Here is an 18,135-nt window from a genome sequence, read left to right as displayed (position 1 = left end):
AGGCATTTGAATCCTTTGGATCCCCCAGAAACTGAATGAGGAGGATTTATTTTTGCTGCTTTTGGGTGATGTTTTGTTTTTTGACCAGTAACAAAGAGTCCTCCAAGCACAGATTTGAAGCTCTGAGCTTCAAAGTTTTGGAGAACTGCAAGGCAGTTCTGGTCACTTATCTGCACACCAGTGCTTAAAAAACCCCCTAAAAACCCCACAGCCACCCAGATGTTGGGATCTTTAGCTGGTCAGAGTGACCCTGAGAAAGGTTAGAAATTCTCTTTTCCCAGCCCAGTGCTTGATGAAGGAGTCAGGGCTCTTCATTTCTCTGTCTCAAGGTTGTTCATTGTTCCTTATCTATAAAATTCTTTCTCCTGTCCTGCCCAGGTCCATCCAGCAGGACAGTTCCAGGCACTCTGCCTGTCCCTAGGCCGGTGTTATGTGTTTATACTAAAAACTGCCTGTGCAATATTTACAATTAATTCCCAATACCCTTCACCTGTGTTAGACACTGAGCTTCTACTCTAAACCAATCCCAAAGTGCCACCATCACAGCAGGAGATGGAGGCCAAGAAGAAGCAGGAGAAAAGCTGGGTGTGACCGTGCTCACAGGGGTCTGAGGATGAGGGAAGAGACGAGGATCTGACTCCATGGTTCAGAAGGCTTGATTTATTATTTTATGATAGATATTCTATTAAAACTATACTAAAAGAATAGAAGAAAGGATTTCATCAGAATGCTGGCTAAGAATAGAGAAAGAAAGAATGAATAACAAAGGTTTGTGGCTTGAACTCTCTGTCCGAACCAGCTGGGCTGTGATTGGCCATTAATCAGAAACAACCACATGAGCCCAATCCCAGATGCACCTGTTGCATTCCACAGCAGCAGATAACCATTGTTTGCATTTTGTTCCTGAGGCCTCTCAGCTTCTCAGGAGGAACAATCCTAAGGAAAGGATTTTCCATAAAAGATGCCTGTGACAGCTGGACACGCTCAGATCCCTCCATCTTGCCTTCTGAACCTCCATTCTAAAAACCCCAAAATCTCCTTTTCCACCCTGTGATAACTTCACTGTTATTCTACCTGAACTGTCATGGCTCGCTGGTCTTCATCCAAGGTTGGTAATTTGCTCCATGGGTCATAACCAGACCCACAAGGTGCTCTGGGCTCTGTGCCAGGGTCTCTGAGCCCCCTGGCAGGGTCTGGGCTGCTCAGGACAGCCTGAGGGATGTGCTGGCTTCCCACACGCTCAGAGCTGGAGGATGTGAGCAGAAAGGAGGGCAGGGAGCCGGGTGCTGTGCCCTGCAGGGTGCCCTTGCCTTGGCACTCTGCCCTGGCATCCCAAGGAGAGCAGGGAGCCGGGTGCTGTGCCCTGCAGGGTGCCCTTGCCTTGGCACTCTGCCCTGGCATCCCGAGGAGAGCAGGAGGAGCCCGGGATGCTCCGCGCAGGGAACGAGCTGCACCCGCCTCAGGACAGCTGGGAAAGCGCTGAGAGGAGCTGCCCCAGCCCAAGGCAGAGAGCTGCTGAGCTGACTGTGAGGTGCAGAAAGGAAGGACACGCAGCTGAGCATGGCTGGAACCCTCCCAGGCAGGATCTCCACCAAAGGCTCACACACCCGAGGTGCAGCTCCCTTCTCAGCCGGGGGTTCCCAGGGCAGCTCCTGGAGGTTTGGGGAGAACTCTGAGCATCCTGCCCTGCTCTGATGCACCTGGGGCTCTCTGCCATCCTCGCTCTGAGCTGTGGGTGCTGCTGCTGCTGCTGCCTGGAGGGCTGGGAGGCGCTGCCATGGTCCACACGCCCTGTGCTGGCACAGCGTCCTGTGGCACGGCCGCCAGGCAGGTGTGCCACCCCTGCGTGTCCTCCCTGAGGAAAAAACTCTCCCTCTGCAAATCCACGTGAGTTCTGTCTCTGCCTCCTTCTTTATAATCCCAAAATGAAGAGAGGGAGCCACTCTTCATTTTGGGGTAATAATGTCCTTTATTTTGGGGCAATAATGTCCTTCATTTTGGGGTAATAATGTCCTTCATTTTGGGGTGATAATGTCCTTTATTGGGGTGATAATGTCCTTCATTTTGGGGTAATAATGTCCTTCATTTTGGGGTAATAATGTCCTTTATTGGGGTAATAATGTCCTTTATTTTGGGGCAATGATGTCCTTTATTTTGGGGCAATGATGTCCTTTATTTTGGGGTAATAATGTCCTTTATTTTGGAGCAATAATGTCCTTCATTTTGGGGTAATAATGTCCTTTATTGGGGTAATAATGTCCTTTATTTTGGGGTGATAATGTCCTTCATTTTGGGGTGATAATGTCCTTCATTTTGGGGTGACAATGTCCTTCATTTTGGGGTAATAATGTCCTTCATTTTGGGGTAATAATGTCCTTTATTGGGGCAATAATGTCCTTCATTTTGGGGCAATAATGTCCTTCATTTTGGGGCAATAATGTCCTTCATTTTGGGGTAATAATGTCCTTTATTGGGATAATAATGTCCTTTATTTTGGGGTAATAATGTCCTTTATTTTGGGGTAGTAATGTCCTTTATTGGGATAATAATGTCCTTTATTTTGGGGTAATAATGTCCTTCATTTTGGGGCAATAATGTCCTTCATTTTGGGGCAATAATGTCCTTCATTTTGGGGTAATAATGTCCTTCATTTTGGGGCAATAATGTCCTTCATTTTGGGGTAATAATGTCCTTCATTCTGGGGCAATAATGTCCTTCATTTTGGGGCAATAATGTCCTTTATTGGGGCAATAATGTCCTTCATTTTGGGGCAATAATGTCCTTCATTTTGGGGTAATAATGTCCTTTATTTTGGGGTAATAATGTCCTTTATTGGATAATAATGTCCTTCATTTTGGGGCAATAATGTCCTTCATTTTGGGGTAATAATGTCCTTTATTTTGGGGCAATAATGTCCTTCATTTTGGGGTAATAATGTCCTTTATTGGATAATAATGTCCTTCATTTTGGGGCAATAATGTCCTTCATTTTGGGGCAATAATGTCCTTTATTTTGGGGTGATAATGTCCTTTATGGGTGTTTTTAGGTGGAGGAATTTAGTGGGATGCACTGGAAAGAGGTTTGGGGTGAATTTAGAGCTCAGTTCTTTGCTGATTGCCTGGGTGAGTCATTTGTGTCAGTATTTATGAAAATTATTTATCACTATTTATGAAATAAAAGAGGAGAATTCCTCTTTCACCTCCCAGGAAAGCAGAGGTGGGGAATTAAGTCTGAGTTGCTCAGATGCTGAAACACCACTTCTCAAAAAAAAAGTTCAAATTCAGGCAGAGGGTCCGAATAATTGTGCTTGAATTAAAATAATTCCAGGGGTGGGTAAGGCTGGGATTGAGCCACAGATTTGGGTGAGATGTGTGCACATAAGAGACCCCAGAATCACTGAAAGGAGACAAAGTTATGCATGAATTACTTTGGTTTTCCACCAAATTAACCCCAAATTCATGAGCCTGTCTCTGCTTGATCCAAGGACTTGCTCTTTGTCCGAGGCACCCATCAGGTTTAAGGATGCAAAGTGTGTTTTAATTAAAAATTAACCTACTGAACCAGAGGGAAAATTAGTCCTTAGCCTAAGGAGGAGACAAACTGCTGAAGAGAGGAAAGCATGGAGAGCAAGGCTGGAAATGGAGGAGACAGAAGTGGCAGTTTACAAGAGCTAATAAAAAAACTATTTACACAAAAAAAACCAAATAAATCAAAATTATTTACATTTCCACTGCTGTAAATCCAAATGATTTACACAGAGATCATATCTAAAGGAGGAAATGGGGAAGCACAGTTAGCTTTAAGATCTCTGTCTCTGATCTATCCTGCATCTCATTTTAGTTCCTTAATCTGTGCAGCTCCTATTTCTGCAGGGCTCGCTGCTGCTCTAAGCAATCTCATAAAGATGTCTCAAATGATGGATCAAAATTCACCAGACAGCTTTCAAGGGAATTAAGGGAAAGTCTGCCACAGAGACAAGTTGAAGAAATTCTGTTGGCTGCTTGAATTTTCCCAGGAAGTTGTGGGGAGAGCAGAAAGGAGGTCAGAGTTTGAAAATGGACGAATTCCATATTTTTGATGTTCTTAGGGCTTGATTATTTTGATTATTTCTCCCTTTGGCAGAGCATTCTGAGCCCCTTTTCCTGCAAAGATGCAGCCAGGAGGGGCCGTGAGTGACCCAGAGGCGTTTCCCTGTGCTCCCTGATCTCCAGGTGTGCCCAGGCTTTGCTCTCAGCACAGCCTGCAGGGAGGGGTTTGCATTGCAGGTTTGGCTGTAAGTTGAGGTCAGGGCTGCCCACCTCGTCTCACAGGGATGCCTTGTTAAGCTGGATAAAATCCAGGATAAAATCCCTCTGTGGGATGTCTTTAGGGGCTTAGAACTGTCCTCTCTTACTGCATGTGCCCAAACCCCAAGGATTTGGGAATTTTGGCTGTGCTAGTGATGATAACAATGAATGGAGGCTGGAAACGAGCGCAGAGTTCCCTGAGAGAAGGCAGAGTGTGGGCAACCCCTCTTTGTGTGCCTGTCACACAAACCCACCTCCCTTTCAGCTGGGCTGGCATCAGGATAAAATGTGACTCATGCCATGAGTGTTCCTGGTGCTCCTGCTGCACAGAAAAAGGGAATTTGTCCCTTGCTTCCAGCCTGTGTGGGGTGGCTGCAGTGCCACAGAGGTGGTGTTCGGATAAAATGGGCTGGCATGGGGTGCAGCTCTCCAGGAACCCTTTTTTTTTTCTCTAACATTTTTTTCTCGTGAATCATTGCAAATCCGGTTTGCTGTTGTGCCAGAAATATTTAGTTTAGTATTATTTGGGTGTAGAATTCCCTAGGGGATGTTCTGGGACCTGGAGTGCTGCTTAAGGGGAAGTGAAAAGTGATCTTACACAAACAGAGAACTCCATCTGTGCGTCTAACCAACAGAGAGGACAAATCACATGTGAGAATGCACATCAGATAACACATCCCTCAGCTTCTTTGCAGCCAAAATCCAGTTTGCAATGGGGATTTCCCATTTCAGAGAACTCCCTGGGAGGTTAAAATGTGTATCCACTTAAGAAAACTCTAAAATGTGGTGTCAGACATCCCAGCTGGACCCCAGAGTGTCCCTTCTTGTGATCAAGAGTTGAGTTAGCAGATGGAGCTGCTGCTGTCTCTGAGGTTTAAGTGTCATCTTTTCCCTTTTTACAGAGATTTTTAGCTCAAAGCAGTGGGGTGGAAAGGGTGTGTCAAGGTAGGAGCCCCTTGGATTGCTACAGCTTTAATCTGCTTCTGTTTTTAATAAAACCTCAGAGATTTCAAGCTTCTCTTAATCTTGGGGATGAGATGGGGGAAAAACTCTGAATTTGTAGTGACTCCTTTGATGTGCAGTGGGCAGGGAAAGGATAAATGCACAGGGGAGGAGAAATAATGTAGGGATAAGGGAGACAAACCCACTTGTGGAGCCAAAAAATTAGAGGGCAGGAAAAGGTTTGTTTTTTATAACATGTTTCCTTTTGTTCTCCCTCTTGAATTTTTGGACGATCTGGGCCCACTATAAACTGGATTTTGGCTGGTCTGAGGCACAGGGGATGCTGATCCTTCTGCCTGGGCAGCTGGAGGAGAAACAGAGGGGCTGCCTCAGTTTCCCTGGGGCTGGGGCAGGGTGTGAGTGCTGGGAAGGGAGCTGGGAATTGCTCCCTGCAGCTGGAATGCTGCTGTCCTCACAGGATCAGAGGGAATTGCTCCCTGCAGGTGGAATGCTGCTGTAACTCACAGGATCACTGGGAATTGCTCCCTGCAGCTGGAATGCTGCTGTCCTCACAGGATCAGAGGGAATTGCTCCCTTCAGCTGGAATGCTGCTGTAACTCACAGCATCACTGGGAATTGCTCCCATCAGCTGGAATGCTGCTGTCCTCACAGGATCACTGGGAATTGCTCCCTGCAGCTGGAATGCTGCTGTAACTCACAGGATCAGTGGGAATTGTTCCCTGCAGCTGGAATGCTGCTGTCCTCACAGGATCAGAGGGAATTGCTCCCTGCAGCTGGAATGCTGCTGTCCTCACAGGATCACTGGGAATTGCTCCCTTCAGCTGGAATGCTGCTGTCCTCACAGGATCAGAGGGAATTGCTCCCTTCAGCTGGAATGCTGCTGTCCTCACAGGATCACTGGGAATTGCTCCCTGCAGCTGGAATGCTGCTGTAACTCACAGGATCACTGGGAATTGCTCCCTTCAGCTGGAATGCTGCTGTAACTCACAGGGTCACTGGGAATTGCTCCCTGCAGCTGGAATGCTGCTGTCCTCACAGCATCACTGGGAATTGCTCCCTTCAGCTGGAATGCTGCTGTAACTCACAGGGTCACTGGGAATTGCTCCCTGCAGCTGGAATGCTGCTGTAACTCACAGGATCAGAGGGAATTGCTCCCTTCAGCTGGAATGCTGCTGTAACTCACAGGATCAGAGGGAATTGCTCCCTGCAGCTGGAATGCTGCTGTAACTCACAGGATCAGAGGGAATTGCTCCCTGCAGCTGGAATGCTGCTGTAACTCACAGGATCAGAGGGAATTGCTCCCTGCAGCTGGAATGCTGCTGTAACTCACAGGATCAGAGGGAATTGCTCCCTTCAGCTGGAATGCTGCTGTCCTCACAGGGTCAGAGGGAATTGCTCCCTTCAGCTGGAATGCTGCTGTAACTCACAGGATCAATGGGAATTGCTCCCTTCAGCTGGAATGCTGCTGTAACTCACAGGATCAGAGGGAATTGCTCCCTTCAGCTGGAATGCTGCTGTAACTCACAGGGTCACTGGGAATTGCTCCCTTCAGCTGGAATGCTGCTGTAACTCACAGGATCACTGGGAATTGCTCCCTGCAGCTGGAATGCTGCTGTAACTCACAGGGTCACTGGGAATTGCTCCCTGCAGCTGGAATGCTGCTGTAACTCACAGGATCACTGGGAATTGCTCCCTGCAGCTGCAATGCTGCTGTAACTCACAGGATCAGAGGGAATTGCTCCCTGCAGCTGGAATGCTGCTGTAACTCACAGGATCACTGGGAATTGCTCCCTTCAGCTGGAATGCTGCTGTAACTCACAGGGTCAATGGGAATTGCTCCCTGCAGCTGGAATGCTGCTGTCCTCACAGCATCACTGGGAATTGCTCCCTTCAGCTGGAATGCTGCTGTAGCTCACAGGGTCACTGGGAATTGCTCCCTGCAGCTGGAATGCTGCTGTCCTCACAGGATCACTGGGAATTGCTCCCTGCAGCTGGAATGCTGCTGTAACTCACAGGATCAGAGGGAATTGCTCCCTGCAGCTGGAATGCTGCTGTAACTCACAGGATCAGTGGGAATTGCTCCCTTCAGCTGGAATGCTGCTGTAACTCACAGGATCACTGGGAATTGCTCCCTGCAGCTGGAATGCTGCTGTCCTCACAGGATCACTGGGAATTGCTCCCTGCAGCTGGAATGCTGCTGTCCTCACAGGATCACTGGGAATTGCTCCCTTCAGCTGGAATGCTGCTGTCCTCACAGGATCACTGGGAATTGCTCCCTTCAGCTGGAATGCTGCTGTAACTCACAGGATCACTGGGAATTGCTCCCTGCAGCTGGAATGCTGCTGTCCTCACAGAGCCCTTTGGATCTCACAGCCATCAGCTCTTTCTGAATGCAGCTGCTCACTGCAGGGCGTTTCTTCTTCATTCTCTGTAGGGACAGAAGAATTCCACTGGTCTGAGCTGGGAATTTGAGGTGTTTTTTGCACTGGTTTGGTGAAGGGTCCTCCTGCTGAACAAAGCAGCTCTCTCCTGGCTTTGCAGCCAGCACACACACACCCCTCATCATGGCCTGTTCTGTGCTTTCAGTGCTGGAAATCTTTGGAATATGAAAAGATTTGCAGTGGTTTCCTTGGGAAATGAGTGCATCTTCACATTTCATAGTCAGCAGCCAAAAGGAGAGGTACCAACCATTCCAAAGGAGTGTGGAACATCCTTTTATGGATTTTATATCTATAAGGCATCCCCTGGCTTCCTCCTGAGCTGAACATCCACACTCTTCACCAGGTGTTTGCTGCCATTTCAGGAGATTTGGGGAAAATCTGGGATAGTGGTAGTGGGCAGGTGAATTCTGCCCTTGAGAATTTAATTCCAGTAACCATTATCATCAAACTCTCTTTGTTTCAACAGAGAATTCATTCTCTCAGCTTTCTGCATTTTACCCCACAGCAGCACTGCACTGGCACAAGGAAATGAGTGCATCTTCACATTTCATAGTCAGCAACCAAAAAGGAGAGGTAGCAACCATTCAAGAGGGGCTTGGAACATCCTTTTATGGATTTTATATCTATAAGGCATCCCCTGGCTTCCTCCTGAGCTGAACATCCACACTTTTCACCAGGTGTTTGCTGCCATTTCAGGAGATTTGGGGAAAATCTGGGATAGTGGTAGTGGGCAGTCTGCTGGGTCAATTCTGCCCTTGAGAATTTAATTCCAGTAACCATTCCAGTCCAACTCGCTTTGTTTCAACAGAGAATTCATTCCCTCAGCTTTCTGCATCTTACCCCACAGCAGCACTGCACTGGCACAAGGAAATGAGTGCATCTTCACATTTCATAGTCAGCAACCAAAAAGGAGAGGTACCAACCATTCCAGAGGGGCTTGAAACATCCCTTCATAGATTTTACCTCTGCAAGGCATCCCTTGGCTTCCTTCTGAGCTGAACATGCACACTTTTTACACATTTTTCAGGTGTTTTCTGCCCTGTTACAGGAGATTTGGGGAAAATGTGGGATAGTGGTAGTGGGCAGCCTGCTGGGTCAGTTCTGCCCTTGAGAGGGTAATGGTTACTGGAATGACCATCAAACTCTCTTTGTTGCAGTAGAGAATGAATTCTCTCAGCTCTCTGCATCCTGCCCCACAGCAGCACCGCATCTGGCCAAGGTCTCCAAGGCAGCTGCTCCTTTAAAATGGAATTGCCTGTGATGGGAGAAACCTGAGAGCAGAGCAGCTCCAGCAGCTCCCTGCTCAGCTCTGCCCTCTCATCAGCCTCGTCACTGCTGCTTCCTCTGGGCCAGGCTGCAGTGCCCACAGCACCCCCAGAGCCTCGCCAGGGCTGTGCCCTGCCAGCCCTGCATCCTTCCACGCTGGACTCCGAGGTCACGGCCCTGTGCTGCTTTTCCCCCTGCCCCACTGTGCGTGTGTAACCCAGCTGGGATTTTATCCTCTTTGGCTCCAGTGGTGTTTTCCTCCCCTGCTGCTGCAGGGAGGCTCCCTCAGGCTGCTGGGACTGGCCTGGGACAGATCCCCCCTTCCTGCCGATGACTGTAACCGTGTGAGTGCTCGCTGACCTCTGCCTTTCTTCTTCTGCTTCTTTGCCTCCCCCTCCGCTCCCCCTGGCCTGTGCAGAGTGTTTGTTGTGCTCTTGGTGTGTGGAGCAAGGTCAGGCACTGGGGTGCCTTCAGCCCCTCTGCTTTTTCCCCTCTTCTCCTCCAGCTTTAACCGAATCCTTCTCCTGAAGCTCTCCCTGCTTTCCTTTCCCTCCATGAGCCCTGCCCCAAACCTTTGGCTGCTGCCTCTGCTCAACCCCTTCCTGCTGTTTCAGTGCTGTTCCCATGGGAATATGGGCCTGTTTGGGGGTCTGGCAAAGCTTCCAGCTCTGTAAGAGTTCATGGTTCCTTTACTCTTTGCTCCAGGCTTAGGCTTCTTTATGTGCGTTCAGGCTTTGTGCAGCACCTGCCACCCATCCGTGCCCTGAGGAGCCAGGATTGATGCTGGGCTCCCCAGGGAGGGTGGCTCTGTGGGTTAGGGGCACCCTCTGTTCCTGTTGCCAGCCGTTGTTCTGCCCTGTTGTTGTTGCCACTGAGCCTGGGAGAGCCCCTGGAGGGGCTGGGGGGGGCTCTCAGTGATGCTCTGAAATCCTCTCTGCAGCCTCAGTTGTGTTCTTTAGCTGCTTTCTTCTGTCTCAGGTTTCAGAAATGAACGATTCGGGATCTTTCTCCCCCTCTGCAGTCATCCCTCTAAGGGCTTTTATTCCTAAAGCCAAAAAAATATCATAGTGTGGTTCATGACCAGTTTATCTGAAACTGGAGGTTATTTTTTTATAGGATACTGCACGAGCTACCCCCAGATCCAGATGGGAACAGAAGGTTTGGTTCCTCCAGTGTCCCCATGGGTGATGCCTCAGGCAGGGCCAGCCCAGGGACTCCAGGCTGTTGCCCTGCATATAAAGGTTCAGCTTCATGGACTGGAAAGGCTTGGCTTCCAGCAGGTCTGAGCCCTTTATTTAGGCATTTTAAAGCACTCTGGTTTGGGGAGTCTGCATGTTCAGCGTGATGCTGAGTGGAAATCTTCCCCTGTTCAGGTGCTGGGCTGTGGTGTGATGGGAATTGTTTCAGGCCCTGAGATAATTCAGGATTTCCTTGTCTCTAAGATCAAAACCAACCAAGATTTCTGCCCAAGGCAGTGACCTCTTGCTGCCTGCTCACAGTGGCTGCACGTTCTTGGCCGTGAAGGCAAAAATTAGGAAATGGCTTTGCTTTGAATTGCCCAGAAAAGGAGAAGGGGGATTTCTCTCTCAGGTGTGCCATGAGTCACAGTTCTCAGATTTGCAGAGTGACTGAGCCTTTCCCGGCCTGGGAGAGGTTCTTGCACCACCTCAGGCAAAAGGAAGGTTGAGTTCAAACAGGCAGGACAATGAGGGGAGGCAAAGAGCCAAAGCACAGCGTGAAAGCAGGATTTTAAACTTCTAATATTGCTCAAGAAAGCAGCAGTTACAACCTGAATCATGCCAGCCTCTCTGCCTTCCTGGTGGGTGCTGCCCCTCATTCTCCCAACACAAATATTCTTCCTGTTCCCAAGTCTCTCTGGGGAATTATTTTTCTCCTTTTGATGGAGGGCTGTTTTTCTCCACTCTCTGATTCCAAGCAGGAATCAGAAAAAAGTGGGAATCAGAAAAAGGTAGGAATCAGAAAAAGGTAGGAATATTCCAAGTAGGAATCAGGAAAAAGTAGGAATATTCCAAGCAGGAATCAGGAAAAAGTAGGAATATTCCAAGCAGGAATCAGAAAAAGGTAGGAATACTGCAAGTAGGAATCAGAAAAAGGCAGGAATACTGCAAGTAGGAATCAGAAAAAGGTAGGAATCAGAAAAAGGTAGGAATATTCCAGGTAGGAATATTCCAAGTAGGAATCAGGAAAAGATAGGAATATTCCAGATAGGAATCAGAAAAAGGTAGGAATATTCCAAGCAGGAATCAGAAAAAAGTAGGAATATTCCAGGTAGGAATCAGAAAAAGGTAGGAATCAGAAAAAGTTAGGAATATTCCAGGTAGGAATATTCCAAGTAGGAATCAGAAAAGGGTAGGAATATTCCAAGTAGGAATCAGAAAAAGGTGGGAATATTCCAAGCAGGAATCAGGAAAAGGTAGGAATCAGAAGAAGGTAGGAATCAGAAAAAGGTAGCAATATTCCAAGCAGGAATCAGAAAAAAGTAGAAATACTGCAAGTAGGAATCAGAAAAAGGTAGGAATATTCCAAGCAGGAATCAGAAAAAGGTAGGAATTTTCCAGGTAGGAATATTGCAAGCAGGAATCAGAAGAGGGTAGTTATATTCCAGGTAGGAATATTGCAAGCAGGAATCAGAAGAGGGTAGTTATATTCCAGGTAGGAATATTGCAAGCAGGAATCAGAAGAGGGTAGTTATATTCCAGGCAGGCATCACCAGGAAGGTGCTGTGCTGCTGTTCCACCTTTCTGTCCCTCCCGGGCCCCAGCTCCAGGGCACAGGCTCAGAAATGGCTCTCGGGCGCTCTCTGCCCTGGCCATGGAACTACAGCTCCCATCATGCCTGCAGGCAGAGACATGCATATTTATTTTTTATTTTTTTTCCTGCTGGAAATGAAGCCTCATGTGACTTCCCAGCTGCTGCAGCACAGAGGGAGTCCCTGCAGGGTTTTTTTTCCCAGGGAGATGGAGGTGTGCCCTGGCTGGCCGATGCTGTGATGGCATCTGCAGCGCTGCACATCGCCGCTGCTGCTGCCGCTGCTGCTGCTGCTGCCCTCGGGGAGGACTCGGCACTGTGCCCACCTGCCACATTGTCCTGGGGATCTGTACACCTGTAATCGAGGTTCATATACCGGTTAAACTCTCTGCTCCTCACATTCTGACATTCTCTCCAGCAGCTCTTCCTCTCTCCCCGTAACATTTCCTGATTTGTTTCTAATTTCCCCTCCCGCTGGTTCTGTTGCTAACAGGTTTTGTGTTGCATGCTTTTCACTGACCCAAACAGGGCTTTTTGGTGTTTCCTTAACTCCTGCAGCCTTTTCTCTTTTTTTTTTGCCATATGGGAGAATCACAGTGTGGCTGAAGTGGTGCCTCACAGGCAGCACACTGAATTCTCTGCCTGCACCTTTCATCTGTCTGAGCCTGCTCAGCCCTTTGTTTGCACTGCTGGGCACTTGGAAAAGGGAATTTTTTTATTCCCTGGGAGTCTTTGAGAGGTGAGGCTCTTATTCTATAAATAGAAAAAGGGAATTTTTTATTCCCTGGGAGCCTTTGGGAGGTGAGGCTGCTCTGGGGAACGTGGAGCTGCACAGAGGATGCCCTGCTGGCTGTGAGCTGGGGCTGTTGCAAGGGTAATGCTGACAAAAAGCAGCGTTCTCTAATTGCTGAGGAATCCTTTCGGAGGCAATTAGGAGCTGGAAGCCCGGGCTAGCAGGACCGTGGCTGTGGATATTTATAGAGGCTGGAATTCCTCCCCGGAGCTCAGGCATTTCACAGTGGGCTGTTCCCTTCCTAAGGCTGCACTTCCTCAGGAGATGTTTCCTGTTTGCTTTTAAGTTCAGGAGCTGCTGCAGCCACAGGGAGCCTCTGCTGCAGAGAGGCTGAAACGTGGAAATTCAGCTTTTTCTGAACTGCAGAATTATGGCTCTGTAGCTCAGGATTTGCTGAAAGGCCTCCATGAAGCTGTTGTGCTTTTCTCACCCCCCCCTTCCCACGCTGTTGTGAACTTGGAGGAAATCACAGAAGTAGAAATGTCATGAAGGGGCATCTGTGGCTTCATGAAAGAGGGACTGGGGAGCAGAGGGTGTGGATTTGCTGTCTGTGCATTTCTGTGTCTGCCCTGGATTCCTCAGGAGGTTGAAATGAGCGTTCGGAACAGGGGCTCTGTGTCCCTGACAAGGCTGTGCTGCGTGGAATCATGGAATGGTTTGGGATGAAGGGACCTTACACCCACCCAGTCCCACGGCAGGGACGCCTTCCACCATCCCAGGCTGCTCCAAGCTCTGCCCAGCCCAGCCTTGGGCACTGCCAGAGATGGATTCCTTCCCAGTATTGCCTCCAAACCTCCTCTCTCCCACAGCATTTGTGTATTCTGAGCACAAAGGAGCAGTGTGCCAGCGTGGGTTTGTGCAAGCATGCATGAACGCACGGCAGCACAAACACAGGGCAAAATCCACGTTTCTGTGTGCCAGGGCAGGAGCCCTCTCTGTGCTGATGGCCCTTCCTAGGGCTGCCTTGGTGCTGAGGGCTCCTGCCCGTCCCCAGCCTGAGAAAAGGAGAAATTCACCCCCGTGCCATTGTCCTCCAGCACAGGCTGATGGCAGGGCTGGCAAATATTGAATATAACAAACCCTTGTGGGTCTGCCAGGGCTGTCAAATACTGAATATAACAAACCCTTGTGGGTCTGCCAGGGTTGTAAGTTAAATATTGAATATACCAAGCCCTTGCTAGTCTGACAGGGCTGTGAAATATTGAATATATTAAACCCCCATGGGTCTACCAGGGCTGTCAGATATTGAATATACCAAGCCCTAGTGAGTCTGCCTGGGCTGTGAAATACTGAATATACCTCATCCCCATGGATCTGCCATGGCTGTGAGTTAAATATTGAATATGCCAAATCCCCCTCAGTCTACTATGGCTGTAAAATATTGAATATACCAAATCCCCATGGGTCTGCCATGGCTGTAAAATGCTGAATATAATAAACCCTTGTGGGTCTGCCATGGCTGTAAAATATTGAATATACTAAACCTTTCTGGGTCTGTCAGGGCTGTGAAATATAGAAGATACTAAACCCCCACGGATCTGCCAGGGCTGTCAAATATTGAATATACCAACCCCCCATGGATCTGCCACGGCTGTAAAATACTGAATATACAAACTCCCCGTGGGTCTGCCAGGGCTGTGGGTTAAATATTGAATATACCAAAGCCCTGTGGGTCTGCCAGGGCTGTGGGTTAAATATTGAATATACCAAACCCCCGTGGGTCTGCCAGGGCTGTGGGTTAAATATTGAATATACCAAACCCCGTGGGTCTGCCAGGGCTGTGGGTTAAATATTGAATATACCAAACCCTGTGGGTCTGCCAGGGCTGTAGTTAAATATTGAATATACCAAACCCCGTGGGTCTGCTCCCTGGGGTGTGACAGAGTGTGGCTGTGCCCAGGGCAGCCGCAGTGCTCGGTGCTGCTTTTGCAGAGGCTGAGCCGCTCTTTGGTGTGTTCAAACCCCTCAGTGTGTCCAAACCCTGCCATAAATCCGTTTGTGGGTCCCTGCGTGCTCCTGCTGCGTGCCTGAGCGCCGGGGGATGAATAAGCACTTTGAGGCAGCACTTTGAGGCAGTGATGCTCTCAGAGGCTTTGATTTGTCTGAGCTCTGCAGTGTTTCCCTGCCTCCCTCTGCTCTGCCTGCCCGCTGCTCTGCTCTGGGGAGCTGCTGGGCTGCCTCACAGGCTCCAGGCTGATTTCCTGGAGCAAAGTAGGCCAGGAGGGACCGGCAGGGAGAAGCCGGGGGATGGATGGGGTGGCGTGAAGTCACCGCGCTCCGCCAATCGGGGCAGGCACACGCAGCTACGGATGCCTCCCGAGGCTGGCACCCAGCGCACCTTTCCTGGGGCTTTGGTGCCTCCAGCCCGAGCCCAGCGTGCACCAAAGGGTTACTAGGTCAGGCCCAGTGGTGTGAGAGGGTTGTGTGAGGTGAGTGTGCTCAGGGGTGCACTGAGCAGCCCGCACTCCGCCTTCTGCACTGCGCGCTCTCTGGTACGGCTGCTCTGCACCATCGCTGCTTCACCTGCCTGCCTGCCCCCCCTCACTCTTCTCTTCCCTCCCCACATCCACCCCCTCGTGTCTGAGCGCTCCCCCTGCCCCTGTGCACTGCCCAGAACCCACCTGCTTTCCTTCCTGCCCTCCTGACTCCGGGAATGCCCACTCGGGGTGGCTGGGGTGGGGTGGGTGGCTCTCCCTTCTTGCAGAGAGGGAGGATGAGCAGCTGGCTGCAGGCTGGGTTCTTCCCCTGGCTCACTGCAGGCTGGGCTGTTCCCCAGCTGGATAGAAGCTGGGTTCTTCCCCTGCTCACTGGAAGCTGGGTTGTTCCCCTGGCTCACTGCAGGCTGGGCTCCAGCTCACTGGAAGCTGGGTTATTCCCTTCTCCCTGCAGGCTGGGTTGTTCCCTGCTCAGTGCAGGCTGGTTTGTCCCCTTTCTCACTGGAAGCTGGATTCTTCCTCAGCTCCCTGCAGGCTGGGTTGTTCCCTGATCACTACAGGTTGGGTTATTCCCTTTCTCACTGCAGGCTGGGTTGTTCCCTTCTCCCTGCAGGCTGGGTTCTTCCCCAGCTCACTGCAGCCTGGGTTATTCCCTTTCTCACTGGGATCTGGGTTATTCCCTTTCTCACTGGGAGCTGGGTTGCTCCCTTCTCCCTGCAGCCTGGGTTGTTCCCTGCTCACCAGAAGTTGGGTTTTCCCCAGCTCCCTGCAGGAGCTCAGCCTGGAAGGGAAGCTGGGAGCAGCAGGAGGAGGAGCGGGGTCCTCTCTGTCCCTCCTGCTCCTCTCTGTCCCTCCTGCTGGACACTCGGTTGGTGGCAGGGGGAAGGAGTTGAGGGCATGGCAGTAACTCAGGTCTTGTGCCAGGCTCCAAACAAGTTCCTAACCTGGGGCCATCCCCTTGAGATGCTTTTCCTGCCCTTCTCTGGTGGGGGCAGAATCCTGGCACTGACCCCTAAGCGACTTCCATTGTTCTCATCCTCCTGCCAGGTTGTTTGCCTGTTATTCTTCATCCTCTTTTGACTTTCCCTTTCTCTCCCCTCCCTCCCTCCCTCCCTTCTCCCCTGATGCTCTTGTTCACTGCTAGGCCAAGCAGAAAGCATGGAGACGTCTGATATGGCGACAGCAAAGGTAGGATGGAAATGCTGCCGGCCTCACTGTGCGTAAGTGGTTTCGCTTGGCACCTTCTTACTCTGTCTCTCCACCTCCCTCCTGCCCCCTGCCCACCCTCCCTGCTGCTGGGACAGCCAGGGAATCACTCTGGGATGGGGTTTGAGCCCTTACAGTCGCGAGGTTGGAGGAAATGCTGCAGGGCTGGTGCTGGAGGCAGAGGTCGGGGTGGGAGGGAGGGGATTTGGGGGCTTGCGGTCCCTCCGTGGCATCTGAGGTGGGAGCAGGGATGCTGCTGGATGAGGGAGTGACACTAGATGGTGCTTTAGGGGCAGCTTTCCACTCCCAGGGACGGTTGTGTGAGGAGAAATTCCTTCTGGCAGCCTCTTGAATTTTTTTTTTTTGGAAAGGATGTCGGGGGAGTGTCAAAAGCGAGAAAGTAACTCGAGCTTATGGATGCATCCACCCTTTTCTGTGAGGCTTCTCTGTTGCCTGTGCCTTTCACAGGGCTGTGGGTTCTGCTTTCCTGTGGGCTGGCAGTCTGGGAGTGGAACTGGGTGGATCCAGATGGGCTTGAGAGGTGGGAATGGCTGGGAGCACCAGGCTGGCACCACTGGGTGCCTTTAGAGCCAAGGCTGGTTCTCCTGGGCACCAGAAGGACCCTCCTGGGGATCAGAGCAGGGTTAAAGTGCAGGGGATGTGTCTGCAGAACGTGTTTGAGGCTTTATCTGACAAAGGGTGAAATTCAGCGTGGGGTGGCAATCTGGGAGTGGATCCAGAGGGGTTTGAGAGGTGGGAATGGCTGGGAGGCCTGGGGAGCACCAGGCTGGCACCACTGGCTGCCTTTAGAGCCAAGGTTTGTTCTCCTGGGCACCAGAAGGACCCTCCTTAGGGTTAAAGTGCAGGGGATGTGTCTGCAGGACGTGTTTGAGGCTTTATCTGACCAAGGGATGAAGTTCAGCGTGGCTGGAGGGAGCCATGGCTTGCAGGGAGTGGGGAAGGGCATTAATAGTTAAAAATCTGCTTTTGAGGCTGCTCTGGATCCTGCAGCATGGCTGTATTCCGGGGAGAAGCTCCCTCCTGGGTGTGGAATTCCCTGGTTAAACCCCTCACTGATCTCAGGGGTTAAACCCCTCACATTGCAGGGCTCATGGAATCCAAGCTGGGCTTTCCCTGTCACGTTTATTCCAGCTGTAACTCTCCATCCTTTTCAATTCCCCTTCCCTGAAGCCTGGATGGTGCTGGGGAAGGTTCTGCCCCAGGACTGGGTCGCTCCTTGATGCAGCTTTTGATTATTTTTTTTTTTTAAGTGTTTATCAATAAATTGTATGATGTGCTTCTGGATAAATGTTGCTTTATAAAGGTGAACTCGCCCTCATTCTCATATTTGCTGAAACCTCAACTGCTGCAAACCCTCTTCAAGCTGGAGGGCTTGGAAAAAAATATCATTGAGGGTGCTGAAGGGTCTGTGGCATTTCAGTTAGAGCTGTGGTGGCGTTTTGGGGAACTCAGTTTTATCTCTGGCTTGACAAACAGACGTTTGCCACGACAGGAACAACAGAATCACTTGAAAATTGTTTTTCTCTGTACCTGTTTTTTGTAGGTTTTGGTTTTAATTAAAGGGAAATGTCACCTGCAGCACCATCTTAGGTGAATGTACTGGAAAAAAAAAAAAATCTATCTTTTTGGAGAAATGGAAAACTGAGTTGAGTTTGAACCTTCTAAAACAGATAGAATTGGGAATTAGTTATGTAGACATTCCTGGAATTTGCACAGGTTTATTTGAACCTAACCTTGGCGAGTGCTGATATTTAGCCCCCAATTCTTTATTTAAAACCCCCAAATTCTGTTTTCTTTGCTGACTTTGAGCCAGTTACCCCTGTGAGGAGTTTGGAGCACTGAAGGGATGTCGTTAATCTTGCTCAATTTCTGCTGAGCTCAGTCTGGAGGAATTCCTGAGGAGGTTGAAGAGATTAGTTTCCTCCCATGGGCTGGGATGTCCTGTCACAGCTGCT

At 49.9% G+C, this 18,135-nt stretch overlaps 1 protein-coding gene across 5 annotated transcripts in view; it reads left to right on the top strand.

Annotated features, from left to right (window-relative positions):
- The window catches only part of GRAMD1B (GRAM domain containing 1B), a 126,543-nt gene that overhangs the window by 20,992 nt on the left and 87,416 nt on the right, over window positions 1–18,135 (top strand). Inside the window, exons 1-2 of one of the 5 annotated variants that reach the window (XM_077189885.1) lie at window positions 14,858–14,947; window positions 16,098–16,141. The exons of the other annotated variants lie outside the window; for them this stretch is intronic. The gene's annotated coding sequence lies outside the window, so the exon portion shown is untranslated. Of the gene's footprint in view, window positions 1–14,857; window positions 14,948–16,097; window positions 16,142–18,135 lie in introns of those variants that run through there. 5 annotated transcript variants of the gene reach the window in all.

The sequence above is a fragment of the Agelaius phoeniceus genome, chromosome 23, assembly GCF_051311805.1.
Source record: "Agelaius phoeniceus isolate bAgePho1 chromosome 23, bAgePho1.hap1, whole genome shotgun sequence".
Taxonomy (NCBI): domain Eukaryota; kingdom Metazoa; phylum Chordata; class Aves; order Passeriformes; family Icteridae; genus Agelaius; species Agelaius phoeniceus.
The sequence above is the reverse complement of the archived record's forward strand: the minus strand, read 5'-3'. Positions and strand labels throughout refer to the sequence as shown.